This window comes from Castor canadensis, chromosome 9 (genome assembly GCF_047511655.1).
Source record: "Castor canadensis chromosome 9, mCasCan1.hap1v2, whole genome shotgun sequence".
Taxonomy (NCBI): Eukaryota; Metazoa; Chordata; class Mammalia; order Rodentia; family Castoridae; genus Castor; species Castor canadensis.
The window spans coordinates 147047720-147063280 of NC_133394.1; positions in this window are offsets into that span (position 1 = coordinate 147047720).

The following is a 15561-nucleotide window of genomic DNA, read 5'->3' on the forward strand; positions in this document are numbered from 1 at the left end:
ACCATGGAGAGAAGTATATTGTGGCATGATTTTGTGTGTGTCCACTTGTGTGTGTGTATGCTATTTTCTCACCCAAGGAAGATTCATTATCTGAAGTGATTAAAGTATAGGAGAAGAAAGCCAGTGGGTTTAGAAAAGACTTGAAAGAAAATTTAGATCAAACTTTATAGGTTTTGTGTCAGGCAAAAGAGTTTGCCCCTTAATTTGTGCTATAGGTAAACTGGAGGCTTATAAACCATATTAGAACTATCTTCAAGAAAAATAACATTGTCTATTTGGGTACCAGTAGCTCACACCTGTAATCCTAGTTACTTGGGAGGCTAGGATTGCAGTTCAAGGCCAGCCTGGGAAAACAGTTCACAACACCCCATCTCCAAAAATAACCAGAAGAAAATGGACTGGAGGTGTGGCTCTTGCTTTGTAAGCAAGAAGCCCTGAGTTCAAATTCTACTCTCACCAACAAAAATATAAATAAATAAAATATGTTGATGTCTAAAGTAAGTTATTTTTGTTTGCTCAACATCTTTCTTTCAAGGGAAGCCCTGTCTCAGTCTTAACTGGTTCTGATGGAGTTATTTATCATCACTCCCACCCTCTTCTTGTCCAAAATGTTGAATATCTGGATCAGGTTGAGATATTTAAAGTGTACTAATACTGGACTCCGTCACCAATCAGGGGACAATTCATGCCCTTTTCTTGTTTATTATAGAACTACCAAAACTACCAAGTACACAAAGCTTTCATTTCACAGAAGCTGCAAGTTTGGGACAATGAGAAGGTAGAACTACAGTGGTTGGATCGCAACTTGTCTGAGAGAAACCTCTAGAAACAGAATCCTATGGCCTTATTCTGCATCTAGCCATCCACAGAACATTTTTTTCACCTAGCCCTCACAGGCTAATCTGGTCTGCTAGACTGAAATGGGAAAACCTGGGAATCCAAATTAGCTGGCTGTATCAATAATCCTGGTAAGAAATGAGGACACTATCATAATAAAAATGATAAGAGTAAAGAGACATATCTGAGGCATTTTGAAGAATCTTGTGTTCAATTTCTTTAACACTAAAGAATATAAGGAAGTTGATAATAACTGAAGTGCCTTGTTTGAAAACTGAACTGTTATTGATATGGCTTCTGGTGTGTCAGAGATGAAGAAGACAAAAGAGGGAAGATATAGTTTAAGAGTTTTAAAAAAAAGTAATGCTGGTACTCATGGATGTGAGGTAAATGGAAAAGAAGGAAGATGTGGAGACAGTGTATAGAGAGGAAGGTAGAGATGTCCACAGGAGAAAGGCAGGCAGTGGTTTTGGAGCTCAAAGCAATGCCTGGAGTGTAAATGTTGGGGTCATCATTGTGTACATGACATGGGAGTCATGAGAATTGGTAAATGTTTTTAGAGAAAGAAAAGAATGAGGCATTGAAAATGCCGACTCTAGAATAACGTGTTTATGAACAAATCAATGGTTGTCCCCAGCACACTGTTAGGCGTGTGCGCTTGGACATAGGATTCCATTTTATAGCTTAGAAAAGTGATAACTTGCTGTTTAAAAATGAGACAACTCTTGTGTTTTCACATCTAGTTCTGTGTGCACACATGTTTTATAAAATAACTAATGAAAGGGATACTAAAAGCTTCTTAAATATGTCTCTACATGTTAAACTTACATGATTATATTGAGGTCATTTTCTTTAGATGACAATCGACTGCATAGTTCTGTGCAGACACTTCGGCTGTCCACATGTCAGGTTGAAATCAGTCAAGCAGTAACAAATCAGTATTAATATTTACTCTGCAGCCATCAGAGTCATGCTGGAAGCCTGCCTCCCTTTTATTTGTTGCCTGCAGAATGGAGTCAAACTCACTTTCTCAAAGACTATTCTAAGTTGCAAGCAAAATAACATTTAGATAAAAGAACAAATATTTAGTTGATAAATAGAAATTATTAATTTTAAATTAGTTTAAAAAACATACATTAGTTAAATTAGTTTATCTAACAAAAATATAATTATTTAAGTTAGTCACTGTGTAAGAAAAGATCGCAATGAAAAACTTATTTTAGCATTAAATAAATTCACACTTGGAAAGTTCTAGAGCCTTCTGTTTATGTAAGTCTCTTTAAATGTATTTATCCATACAAGGGAATATAACCAGCCATAATTAAAAAATAAATCAATAAATCAATAACATCCTCATCTAATTTAGTCTGAAAACATTCCTTTAATATGCTCGGCGTAAGTTTTAACAAATATCTTTTTATTTATTTACCTAGTCATGGGAAAGCTCAATTTAGAAACAATTAATTAAATTAATTAAGTGACACAATGCAATAAGCAAACACTCTTGAAATTGCAAATAACCAAGTAGATTACCATTAACTATTCAGTGATGTTAAGTATTATATGATATAGGATGCGATTTAAAAATAAATAAAATATGTTAAGAAAAAAGAGAAAAGGGAACATTGTTATATGTTTTTGTTATACAATATTTCAAACTCCATTAGAAATGTGGACATTAACTCATTTATTTTTAGGAATCATCTCTGAAAACCTTATTATAAAGTGAAGATGGAAGATTCAACTCTGATGATTCTTTTCTTTCTGTTTCGTTTTTTTCTCAAGATAGGGTCTCGCTCTGTAGCCCAGGCTGACAAAGAAATCAGGAACCTCCTGCCTCAGCCACCTGAGTGACGGGATTACAGATGAGTACCAACACAACCCCCTGAAGATTCATTGTTTTACCTCACTACTTAACTGATATGTGTAGAGGTGGAATGAGTTGTGGAATTAGGTTTCACTCAGAAAGAAAGGCCTTGCTTCTTCTGATGGCCTCCACTTCTGCTAGCTATGTCACTTTTATCAACTAATTGTCTTTGTGTGGCTATGTCACTTTTATCAACTAATTGTCTTTGTGTGGCCAAATTTACTTCAAAAGTAAATTTGGAATAGTATGCCTGGCTCTATTTTTCTCATACTTTTTTCAGGGAATCAAAGGAGAAAGTGATGGTCATCAGTTACGTGAAGGTAAAACTTCATTTCTATATCTCTGTGCATTTGCAGAAGGCTGTGCAGAAATATTTAGGAAGGAGTTTTGTTGGTCCCTGAGACAATGGGTCATTAAACAGGCACTTCTCAGAGTGCATGATCCATTCTGAGATCTAATCTCCTGCTCTACAGGTCTAGAAGTTTGATATTTGGGTAGTATATCTTGAATCAGGAGCTGCTCATATTCAGGAGAGACTGATGAATGAACTCACATGACAAATATTTAACTTATAATAAATGTTAATCTTTTAAAGAGAGCCATTATCTAGTCTTCTCCATATGAGATACTTTGCATCACCCATGAATCATCCAGGCTATTTACTGAGTACAGAATTTTTGCAGGGCCATGGTTTTCAAGGGCTATTTCCTACTGATGCACAATGTCAGTTTGCTGAGCTGCTTGACCTCAGCAGACTCCACATAAAGGAAAGTACTGAAGACAGCCTCTCCTTCCATATAAACTCCAATCAGAACTTCTATCTTCTCTTAATATCGTCTTCATAAAAATTCCATTCTGATAACACTTTAAAGCATGCTTCTTACAACAAGTTGCATTCCTATTCATCTCCTGTTTCATAGATCACAATGTTTTGAGTTAAACCTGCATAGATGATTCACTTTATTACTAATTTAGGGAATAAAAGATAAATTTATCTCAAGTTATATGGATGTATATCACCTTAAAGCATATCAAAATTCATAAGTAATTGTTTGTATAATTTTTGTTATACCTACTATTTATTTACTGTAATTACTTCATTATAAGTTAAGCACTTCACTAAACTTTTGATTTATGTGTAGGGATTTCAAGAGGAAGAAACTGAAGCTTAGAGAAATTGAGTGGCTTTTTCAAAGTAAGATGGCTACTATGCCAGGAAGTTGTTACAAGTGGGATTTAAATCTGACTAGAGTACAGATTCCACATTTTTAGCCATTATGCTGTTAAAAAATAAAATCTCAATATCAACTATGTATCTGAGAGTTTTTTATAGCTATGAATTGATATGCTATATAGTCATGTTTTATGTTCATGATAAAAATAACAATATACCGTCTAGATTGATATGAAGTCACTCAGCTTATTAAACCTTGTATTAAATAGTAGACCTGATTCTTCTGTTAGTTGTGACTACTACCTTCCTAGAAGAATGGTAAGTCAGTGGGCAGAGTAGAGTTTTGGAGTGAGATAAACTTGTATCAGAGCTCTGTTACTCCCTTGATATGTGAACTTGGCTAAATTACTATCTTCACAAACAAAGTACAAAGTATATAGCTAATCCATATGCTCTTAGTGCCAGGCACTGAGTTCAAATTAAAGTACAAAATAAAATAAAGTAAAATGCGTTTTGGATCTTTCATGGGTAGTGATTTAAGCAGAATACACATTTAATTTAACACAATTAACTTGTTATAAAGAACAAGAACACAAGCAGTGCTTTGTCGGTAAACTGACTCTGTGGAAATGAAAAAAAATCTGCTGTTTCCAGGCAATAAACACTCCCTTAGTGGTCCATTTCAGGCCATCAACCAGTTCATTAGCACTGAATAGTTATAATTTGCTCCTCTTCAGCCAATTGAAGCTGATTTCAGCCCCCTAATGAGGGTTTAGTAGGGCCAATTTTCTTATCAAAGAACTTCCATGATCAAAAGGATTGAAAAGGGCACATGTGAATTGCCTACGATAATTTTATTTTTGCAAGATAAATTTCCTATATACACAAGTGTCTTTATTCTACATTTCTATTGATGGTACTACTTCACTATTTTTAATTAATTTAAGATCTCTACAAGGGTTAAAGTCTGGAAAAATAATCGTTCTGTATTGGGAGTCTTTTACAGAACCATTGTTTGAGTTACACCATAATGTGTTTGCATTTGTGCTTTCAGAGTCAGAATGTTTAAGAAATAGAAGGCCAACACATTTTGAAAAGTCCCAAGAGCAAGAATAATATACATGCTGTGGTCAATAGATGGTATAAAATCATTAATTTATGAGACATTAATTTTGCCCTAGCATTCATGGTCTTCTTTGGAGACTAAATAAAATCAACATGTTTTCAAACCTTCATGTTGAAAGTTTCATTTATCCTGTGCCATCAAGCTTTATATTTTTCATTTATGTTCTTCAATATCCTTCTCAAATGCATTATAATGTCATTTTTATTTCATATTTCCTTCCACCTTCCATCAGACCTCTTGGTTGTCATTTTTCCTTCTTTATATTAAATCTTTAATATTCTTTCTTTTTTTCTTCATCTTATTTCTTCTTTTAATTTAATATTATGCAATAAATTCAATTTTGTAGGTTCAGTTTTTTAATTTTCTCTTGGAAGCTATAACTGAAGTAAAACTTGCAAAAATGAAAATACATAGATTTTAGACATTCAGTCTGGTGAATATTAACAAATATATATATATCCATGTAAGCACCACCTTAATTAAGAAAAAGAATGTGTCCATTACCCCAGCTCTCCTGTATATCATTCTATATCCCAAGGCAAATATTGTCATGATTTATATCATCATAGATTTGTTTAGCCTATTCTTGAATTCCAAATGCAACCGTACATTATATGTATGTAATCATGCTGTATATATTATTTTGTGCCTAGGTTTTAAAAAATATAACATTTTTTGAGAACACTTATTTGGCTGTTTCTTTTCAGTAGTTTATTCTTCATAGTTGATATATGGTTGGGTGAATATACTACTGTGATTTATTTATATCTTCTGTTGATGGGTATTTTTTTCAGTTTAGGCTATTTAGAACAAAAGTTCCATAAACAAAATTTCCATCCTCATTTAACTCTGATATAGAATATATATTTGCATTTATAATGGAGGCTAAATATCTTACAGGAATATTACTGTATCATACGTTAAATACATGCATAATGCTGTAAGAAACTGCCAAACCATTTTCTAAAGTGGTTGTAACATTGTAACATCTATCAGTTATGTGAGAGAGTTTAACTACTCCATGCAGTGGTATTTTATTACAGTTTTAAACTTTCATATATACTCTTCTGTGCAGTTTGTCAAGTTTCATTCTTCCCATTCTTTTCAATGGGTTGTTTCAATTTTTATTAGTGATTTGTAGGAATTCTTTATCTGTCTTGAGTACTAGTCCTCTATCAGATATATGTATCATGAACACATTTCCTCCCATCTTTCATTTTCTCCACAGTTGTTTTTTCAAAAACAAAAAAAGAGTAGACATTTGTACCATTGATGGAGTTTGAATTATTAGATAGACAGATAGATAAATAGGTCATCAGTTGACTGAAGGTTCTTTTGCTCTATTAGAATGGAAATACTGAGTAGGAAAAAATGCAGCTCCCTTAGTGTCAGCAACCCTAAGCTTAGGGTATTGGGACCCACTTCACACTTTAGTGTTACAGCCTAGAGCTGAAACACTAAAGTACCAATTCCCAGTAGTCATCAGCTAGTTTTATACCTCTGAGCTTAGCGTATCAGGACCCTCAGCTCTTTGTGTTGCAAACAGCTGGAGTTAGTAACTCTTGGAAACTATAGGAACTCTTCAAGTAGCATGGGCTTGCACTTAGATCTTTGCAGCCCTTAAACTTTCATAATCTCAGCTTTCACCATCTCTCACCCTCTTAGCACTTTCGTATTTCACAGTCTCAGCTATCTCAGCAGAGAGCTGAACTGCAGTCTCTGTTTTGGGCTGCTTTCTAGAACTCTTCAGCAGCTTTCTAGGTACTGTTGGGTGTACATACAGCTTACAACTTTGGGAGTTACCTGCTCTTCATGGGACCAACTCAGGCCCTCTATTCATGATAAAGACCATAAGTAGGCAATGAGGTCATTTGGACAAGGCACTACCAGAGCCTACTATGGCAACACAGAGTGGCCAAGCATAGGAAAGAACTCTCCCAGACTGACCAGAGACTGAAGGAGCACTGTCTACACACCCAGTCATGTAGGTGAATCCTTTCGCTAGCCACAAACATTTTACTTAGCCCTGGCACACTGGGTCTACCTGACCGAGCTTTAATGGACAAAACACTGGAGTGTGGATGCCTGCAAGAGAGGTAGAGTATCTGGAAGAGCTGTAGACAGGGTCATCTGAGCGTCACCTGAAGCCGTCCTTGGAGCCATCCCGGGAATGCCTGGAGCAGCAGTGACTGGAGCAAACACCTCCCCAAGCAAAATTGGTAGGAGTTGCAGCCATTTCAGCTGTGGCAATTTATGTAACTGGGATGAAGTTTCTTGGGGTATTTTAAATATTAGAACCTAGTCTCCCCATGGAGACAGTGTCAGCTCACTCAAGCATCTTATGGCTCCATGGGGAGGCTGGGATCCAGTTTAATTTGTTGATGCAACTCAAGTAATCCAGAAAGAAACCACTGTCAATCAAGTAGTCTCCACAAAAATGGCAGGTTAAAGTTGTGTTTGCCACAGCCCTGATGGATCTTCAGGAGTGGCATGTTTATAGTTCCACCAGCCTTGGGAACTGCAATGTTAAAAGCAACAGTTCTGATCTGGCCTTGCACCCTGCCTGGTCTGTGGAACTTTTCTGATTTCTGTAGAGCTGCAGCTGCTCCCAATACAGGGGGTGAGGGTCTGACAATTGTCAATCAAGCAACCAAACTGCTTACTCCTGACAGCTTCCACAATTTCAAAGGAAAGAACATTAAGGAGTGCTTGCAAAAAAGATCTGACATGAAACTCACATTCTTTTTTCAGTAACTTTATCACAAATGCTTTTTTAGCCAAATACCAGTTAGGCAGGGTTTAAAGATTGGGTTTGGTCCTCCTGATCCATCTAGGGGAATGAGGAAGATAGATAGATTTGGCATTTTGTTTCATAAGAAATGTAAAATATCTGTGTCATTTGACACTTCAGTGGAGAAGACAACAAATGAGAAGAGGTTTGCAAAAAAAATTGTTGAAGAATAACATAAGTTAAAGGAAAATACGAGAATCAAAATTAAGTAAAGTGATCTCCATGTTCAGATGAAGATTTAACAATAACCTGTCTTTTTATCAGGGTGTCTCAGAGCAGAGATGGCCAGTAGGATGAGTCCCATGTTAGCAGACATGGGTGCACTGGAGCTCCAGTCTGGCTCTCATTGGTCTCATTGGACCACTCTTGAGTACAGTGCACCCTTGAAATGTGGTCTAAGAAGTACATGCTCCATGCTAAGTTTCTCACAGCCCACTCCTTGTGCCATGTGGATTTATTGCTTCACATTTGGGAAACAACTTTCCCTATGTTCTAGTGGACTTCTCTTCCTGGGAAGAATCCAACTGACAGCACAGGACAGCCCTGTACAGCTTCTGCAATTGATTTTGGGCTGCAATCGATATTCATTAATGTCCTCTTCTACTGCCCTTATAAATTCTTCTTGGGCTAAGCACTCAGCTTTATGGCTTTCAGTGGTTACTTGGTAGAGTAACCCAAACCCATTCCTGGAGACATTGGCTTCATCCCAGGCTAGGCTTTCTTCACATGTCCATTCATAGTTGGTGACTTCTTTTCTTGCCCATGGAACCCTGGACACAAGGAGTTCAAAGTGCTTATTGTAGGATAGAAGTATGGCTCAAGTGATACAACTTCAATCCTTAGTGCCACTATAGAGGGAAAAAACTCCAAATTTTCAAAGTGTCCATTGTAAAATATACCTTCTAACTGGACAAGAATCTTGCTATGTTCCCTCTCCATTTTTTTTTAAAGTCCAAATATGGCTATGGTATAGCACTGTCCCTTGCAGGTCCCTATGTAATGAATTGACCCGTCATATGTGACTATTGAACTTTTCATCTTTATCAGCTCTTGTACAGGAAACCCATGCAGCTGTCAGTGGAAGAAAGGGTGGTGACTGCCATGTTGGGTGATGGACACTGGGATTCCTGTTCATGCAGTTTGCTTGTGTCCTCTGACTATGACTGGACTCAGATCTATATTATTATGAATCACATTATTTATGGCTTCTGGGCAAATACAACATTTTTAATTAGTGGATATCACAGGAAAAATTTGTAATGAATGTTTCTGAATGCATGATCACTTCAGATCCCACAATCAGCCTTCTTTTTCTTCCAGGACCCAGTAGCATGCCAAGGGCTATTTGTCAAAAGCTTATATGCTGGCTTTGCTCCAGAACCACAGGGATTTCCACTGTGATTCTCCCACAGAGCCTTTCCACTTACATTGTGACTTTTACCACCACTGGGACCTCCAAAATGTTAAGTCTTTTGTATCTCATGGCCTGTCCTGTTGGGCTGCTTATATCATAGTATGAACTTGCTACAAAGCCCTCTGTCATAGGCCCCCTTCAAATCTGTTTGTGGCTTTGCCACTTGCTGTATGTGACAGAGCAGCATTCCCATAGATCCTGATGGTATTCTATTTTTTTCTTTTTTTTTTTTTTGTGGCATGTGATTCAGTGAAGAGTAAGTTGGTATTTACATTAAAGAGGATACCCTGGAACGTATTTAAGCACTGAACCTTAAAAATGTCACATAGAGTTTTAAAACTTCATAGATTTTTAAAACCTCACAAAATGATTCCAAGACATTTAGTATGCTTATCATTGCTTACCTATCCTGAATGAAGGTCTTGTTTTAGTGGATCAATATGATATCCTGCAGGAGGGTCAAATGGTACAGATGTCTTTGCATTATAAAACAGGAAAGTTAATGTAGCTCTAAGGAAAAACAATGAAAGCATATTGTTTGCTTAATGTGAATATGGTCTGTTTATAGTCTTTTTTTCCTTTGAATGGAAGAGAATGCATTTACTAGATCAACAGCCAAAAACCACATATCTGTGGCTTTTAATAACTCTCATAGCTTGACAGTTGCAAGTAGCCTACTATTTGGCTGAGTTTTGTGTAGTATATGATTTTTTTCCAATATAAACTTGGGTGTAATAAGGGCAGGGTAGAAAACTTTTTTAAAAATATGTAATCACCCCAACTTGAACTTTTCAGATCTTCAACAGTGGCTTTAATATTTGCCACTCTGTTTCCTCTTTGTCCCTTCAGAATATACAATATTTCCATATCTTGGTCTGCTATCGTTTTTTAAAAACCAAAAAGAGTAGTTCTAAAGGCTCAAGGCTCAATATAATTCCTCTTTCTCTATAAGATATAATCTCTTTCACAATGAGAAACGACCCACTGGTAAATCACACCACCTCAATTTTTTTTTAGATCTCCAACAGTGGCTTTATTACCTACCACTCTGTTTCCAACTTGACTCTACAGAAGGTGTCATATGATAATCTTTTGGTCTACTATCTTTTATTTATTTTTTTACCAAGAAGGATAGTTCTACAGGTTCAATATAATTTCTCTTACTCTATAGCCTATAATCTCTTCCACAAAGAGAAATGACTGATCGGAAAATGACCAATGAATCAGTTTGTCTTGATCAAAGTGCAGTCAAAAAATAATAGCTAAAAAATATCAAAATAAATTTCAAAAACAGAGTTTAAATTCACACATGAGCATTATGCAGCTGAGTTGACAGGGAAAACTCTGCAAGTCCAGGTTGTCATGAGTTTTGTTCAGCTCATTATGTGGCCTGTGTAGGGTTTCCCCGACTCTCTCACACTGGTTTATGTCTTGATGATTTGCATGAGATATTTGTATATTCTACATACTGGTATCTTGTCAGATGTATTGGTTTGGTTGTGAACATGTTTCAAGTCTAAGGCTTGTGTAAACATTTTATTTATTTTTCTTTCTGAAAGAAGAGTTCATCTTAAATTATAATAGAGTATAATATATAATTTTTTCTTTTGTGTATAGTGCTCTTTGCTATTTACCCTACTATATTTGCTCTCTCCAATGACAGGAAGATGTTCTCTTATGTTTTCATCTACAAGCTATTTTTATGGTAAGAAGGTTCAAACTCAAAGCCTCACACTTGGTACACAGTTTTTTATCACTTGAGCAATACCCCCTTTGTGCTTTAGTTGTTTTTGGATAGAGTCTCACATTTTTTCCTGCGGTCAGTCTCAGACAATGACCCTCTTACCTATAGCCTCCTAGATAGCTGGGATTATAGGCACATACCACCATGATTAGCTTATTTGTTGAAATTAGAGTTTTGCTAACTTTTCCCTATGCTGGCTTCCATCTGTAATCCTTCTGATCTGCAACGTGTGAGTATCTAGGATTACAGGTATGAAACACCACACCTGGCTAGAAACTTTTTGATTAAGGTACTAGTTCATGGGACCCATCCAGTTCACATTTAAGGGTTTTGTGGTAGTTGTTATTTTACCTTCCAGATATTATCTTATCCCAGAAATATTGTTGAAGAAGGCTTTTATTTTTCTTATTCCAATTACTTGGTGTCATGACCCAAAACAGTTAACTGCATAGAAATTGGTCAATAAAATCTCTCACAAGGATGTCTGATTGGTCATCTGTAAAAGAATACTGCATATCTTGAATTCTGTGGTTTTATCATATGCATTGGAATCAGAAAATGAAAGTCCTCCAACATTTTTGTTCCTTTTCAAGTTTGTTTTGGATATCCTCAGCCTTCTGCATTTCCATATACATCTGAGAACTAGCTTACCACTTCCATCAAAAGAGGATGGGTAAGGATTTCACTCAATCTATGAATCAAGTCCTTAAAAATATGTTTCAAGTTCATGAACACAGTGAAAGCAAGTAATTCTTGCTTTGCATAGCACTGATAGGCACAAATTTCAGTTACCACGATGAAGTTCTAGATTCAAAGGAAGTGGTGGTGTAAGCCAGTCTAAGTCAAGGTTGATGCCAGTTTGGTACCTCAAAATATATGTTGAAAGTCTTCTCCCTTTATGCTGTAGAAATACTATTCCTTAATTTGTTACACTGGAACCCATCTCATCTTTAACTTAACTACATTGTTGCTCTGGGAAAGCACGGGGGAAGGTTGAAAGGGCAATGGGAGAAGGGCATTGAATTCTCTGTAATGTGAACTGAGCAACCAGAATTTTCTTCTACCATTTTCCCAGAACCAATCTCTTTGTCAAATTTACTTTATCTCAGTACCACAAGAGTGAGACTATCCCAGCTTTAAGTAGGCACATTTTCTCTTTTAATATCAGTCTTGTCCCTACACACCATTCTGGGGTCTGGTGACTCCAAAATGCACCCTGACTCCCTAAGCCTCTTGTTGTGTCAACTTAGCATAACCAAGCTGACTTATAAAATTAACTACCACATTCTACTATAAGACTCCAATTTTGGACTGCAGATTGAACATGCCTAACGGAACCTCCATGTGCTCTATTTGTATTTCCTCAAAGATGGTTGTTCACCAGGTCCCACTGTCTAAAAATAAGCTTGTAAGAGAACAAAATTATTATTTCTGATCACAAAAGTGATGTGTACTGTTGAAAATGACTTTAAAAGTAGTACTATAATGTATAGGGAAAAAATAACTAAAATCACTAGTAATCTCCTAACCCAGAGAGGGAACTATTGATATTACAATGGTTTATAATTTTTGTAAAGTTTTGAATGTATACCTACATAACATTCTGCATATGTTGAGCCCCAAATTTTATTATGTTTAGTTACTACTAAAGTCTCATGAACGTATTTTCCTTTATAAAAACAAACACTAAGGATATGATTCACTTCTTTATTAACTGCTGATTCAGATGAAGTCATGTACTTCCCAGGTCAGTGTTCATCCAGGGACTGAGCAAGACAGGAATAAAGGTCCTGGTTACTTGTCCTTCCATGGCACATTACAGAGGTGCCACCCTCACTGAAAAGCTACTTTTGGGGTGGACTAAGTCTCTGTGTTAGTTATGCTTCTGACCTTGTGATGAAATACCTGAGGAAAAACAACTTAAAAAGAGGAAAAGTTTATTTTATTGTGTGAAAGGTTTCAGTCCATGGTCACTTGACTCCATTGTTTGTAGGTCTTGGTGAGGCAAAATCATCACAGTGGTAGAATAAAGTTGTTTACCTTATGGCTGCTAGGATGAGAGAGAAGAGAGAGAAGGGGCTAGGATTCCATTGCAGTCTTCTGGCCACGCCCCTAGTGATCTACTTCCTCTGAGGCCGTACTTCCTAAAGTTTCCATTACATAAAAATAGCACTACCCACTGGGGATCAAGTCTTCAACACATGAGTCTTTGACTATAAAAGGCTCCATACACACTTTTGGGCCCTAAACTCTGTCTCAATGACCATTTTCAAAGAGCCCAAACTTCTGCAAGGAACTTGACATTGACTTCTTCTTTTTTTTTTTTAATTTTAATTTTTTTATTATTCATATGGGCATACAATGCTTGGGTCATTTCTCCCCCTTGCCCCCACCCCCTCCCTTACCACTACTCCACCCCTTCCTTTTCTCCCCCATCCCCTCGATACCTGGCAGAAACTATTTTGCCCTTATCTCTAATTTTGTTGAAGAGAGAGTATAAGCAATAATAGGAAGGAACAAGGGTTTTGTTAGTTGAGATAAGGATAGCTATACAGGGAGTTGACTCACATTAATTTCCTGTGCATGTGTGTTACCTTCTAGGTTAATTCTTTTTGATCTAACCTTTTTTCTAGTTCCTGGTCCCCTTCTTCTATTGGCCTCAGTTGTTTTTAAGGTATCTGCTTTAGTTTCTCTGCGTTGAGGGCAACAAATGCTAGCTAATTTTTCAGGTGTCTTACCTATCCTCACCCCTCCCTTGTGTGCTCTCACTTGACTTCTTCATAGACAAAAGATGCATATATAAATATAGTCTGTAACCCCAGAGAAAACCATTGCTTTCAATTGTTGTACAAACTTACCCATCTAAAGTATCTGGTCTAGTGTGTGTCATTGCACATGAAATATACCTTGAGTTATTCATGATGGGTTAACTTTATTATTTATTATCTTTTCTAAGAAATGTGTTATGAGATTTATCATTTTTAGGTGCTGCTTTATTCTTATTTTGATATACCACTATTAGTTTAGGTATTGCTGTATTAATAGACTGTCAAGTGGTTTTAATTGTCACATATTTACCAACAATACATCAATGCAAGACTGCCTTCTGCAGAGCTGTGACTGTTCCCCTTGATAGGTACTAAGCAAAGGAATTACTGGAATGACTAATTATTACCACATGCCCACTCATTAGGTTGTGCTGATTTAGAGTCTTCAGCATTAACGTTCCTTTCATTTGATAGGATCAAGGGCATTTTGCCACTTCTCATCCTGTGTATTTACTACTAAGGTCTTCTGCAAAATGTTCATTGGGAAGCATTTATCAGTCAATATTTTATCTTTTTATTTCAATGGCATCATACAAATTTCACAACTTACAAAATACTTTCACATATACAATCTGGATTTATTCTTACAACAGTTCTCTAAAGTAGTCAGAACAGCAGTTTTTGTTAATGAAGTTTGAGAGGAAAGATTGCAATGTAAATGCTCCACCATAATTTAACGCCATGGAAGGACATTAGGAAGTGAGATTATGCAGTAGTTACATATGTCTAATATCGTAACATTTTGTTTTGCTATTTATTGGAAAATACTCTCATTTCTAAACCTTTTTATCTCTGCTGCTTAGTAGCAATATATCTTAATTTGAAGGCAATTGAGAGGGTTTCTTCATTTTAAACATTGAGAAACTTTCCCTGTGAAAATATTCTTTTTAAATTTGGATATACTATTCTTTGTGTTCACAGTCCCCTAAATTCACAAGCAAAGAAAATTTGCTCTATTATTTCTTAAAACAATATACTATAATCTGCCTAAAAGCTATCCAATGACTTACGAGATTTTAATTAAATTTTCATTTTTTTTCTTGCTGCAATAGAAAGGGAATTTCTCTTAGATTAAATAAATATATAAATAAAACTCTGAAATTAGCAGATCAAGCAATGCAATGCAATTTTTGATCAGCTATTTTAGTAAAGTAAATAGGTATGTCAATGAATTTCAAAATTAAATTTAATATACTGTTCTTAATTTTTAAAATCATTATACATCTGGGAACTTTGGAGTTATCAAAAATAAAAGGTGATTCAACAACTGATGAAATTTATAAATATTATCAAGTCTTGATATTTTGCTGGCAATGTTAGGTACCTTTACTACTGTAGTTGTTTTTGTAGAGATCATCACACATGTTTAGCTGAATTACACATCTCAGTACTTACTTCTTTTCTATTCCCTCCTCCTTTTCCCCGTCCTTGTGTTTTCAAGTTTTTCAAGGCCATGTTCACTTAATACATGTAACTCACTGCCGGCCTGAGAATATCAGAAGTCTGCTGCTGTTCCCAAACCACTTTGGAACACTCTGTGTCCCCCATTCCATGGCCTGTAACAGCACAAGACAACTGTTCCTTGACTTAGAAACTCATCGTATTTTTTTGCCCCCTTGTATCAGCCAGTCTTCTCCAAAAGAGACAGAGAAAAGTCTTTTCAAGGAATAGGTTCATGTGATTTTGAGGGAATGCAGACAAATCCAAAATATACAGAACCAGGATCAGATTCAAGTGTCAAGTAGAGTTTCTATGTTTCAGTTTTATTGAGGCTGAATTT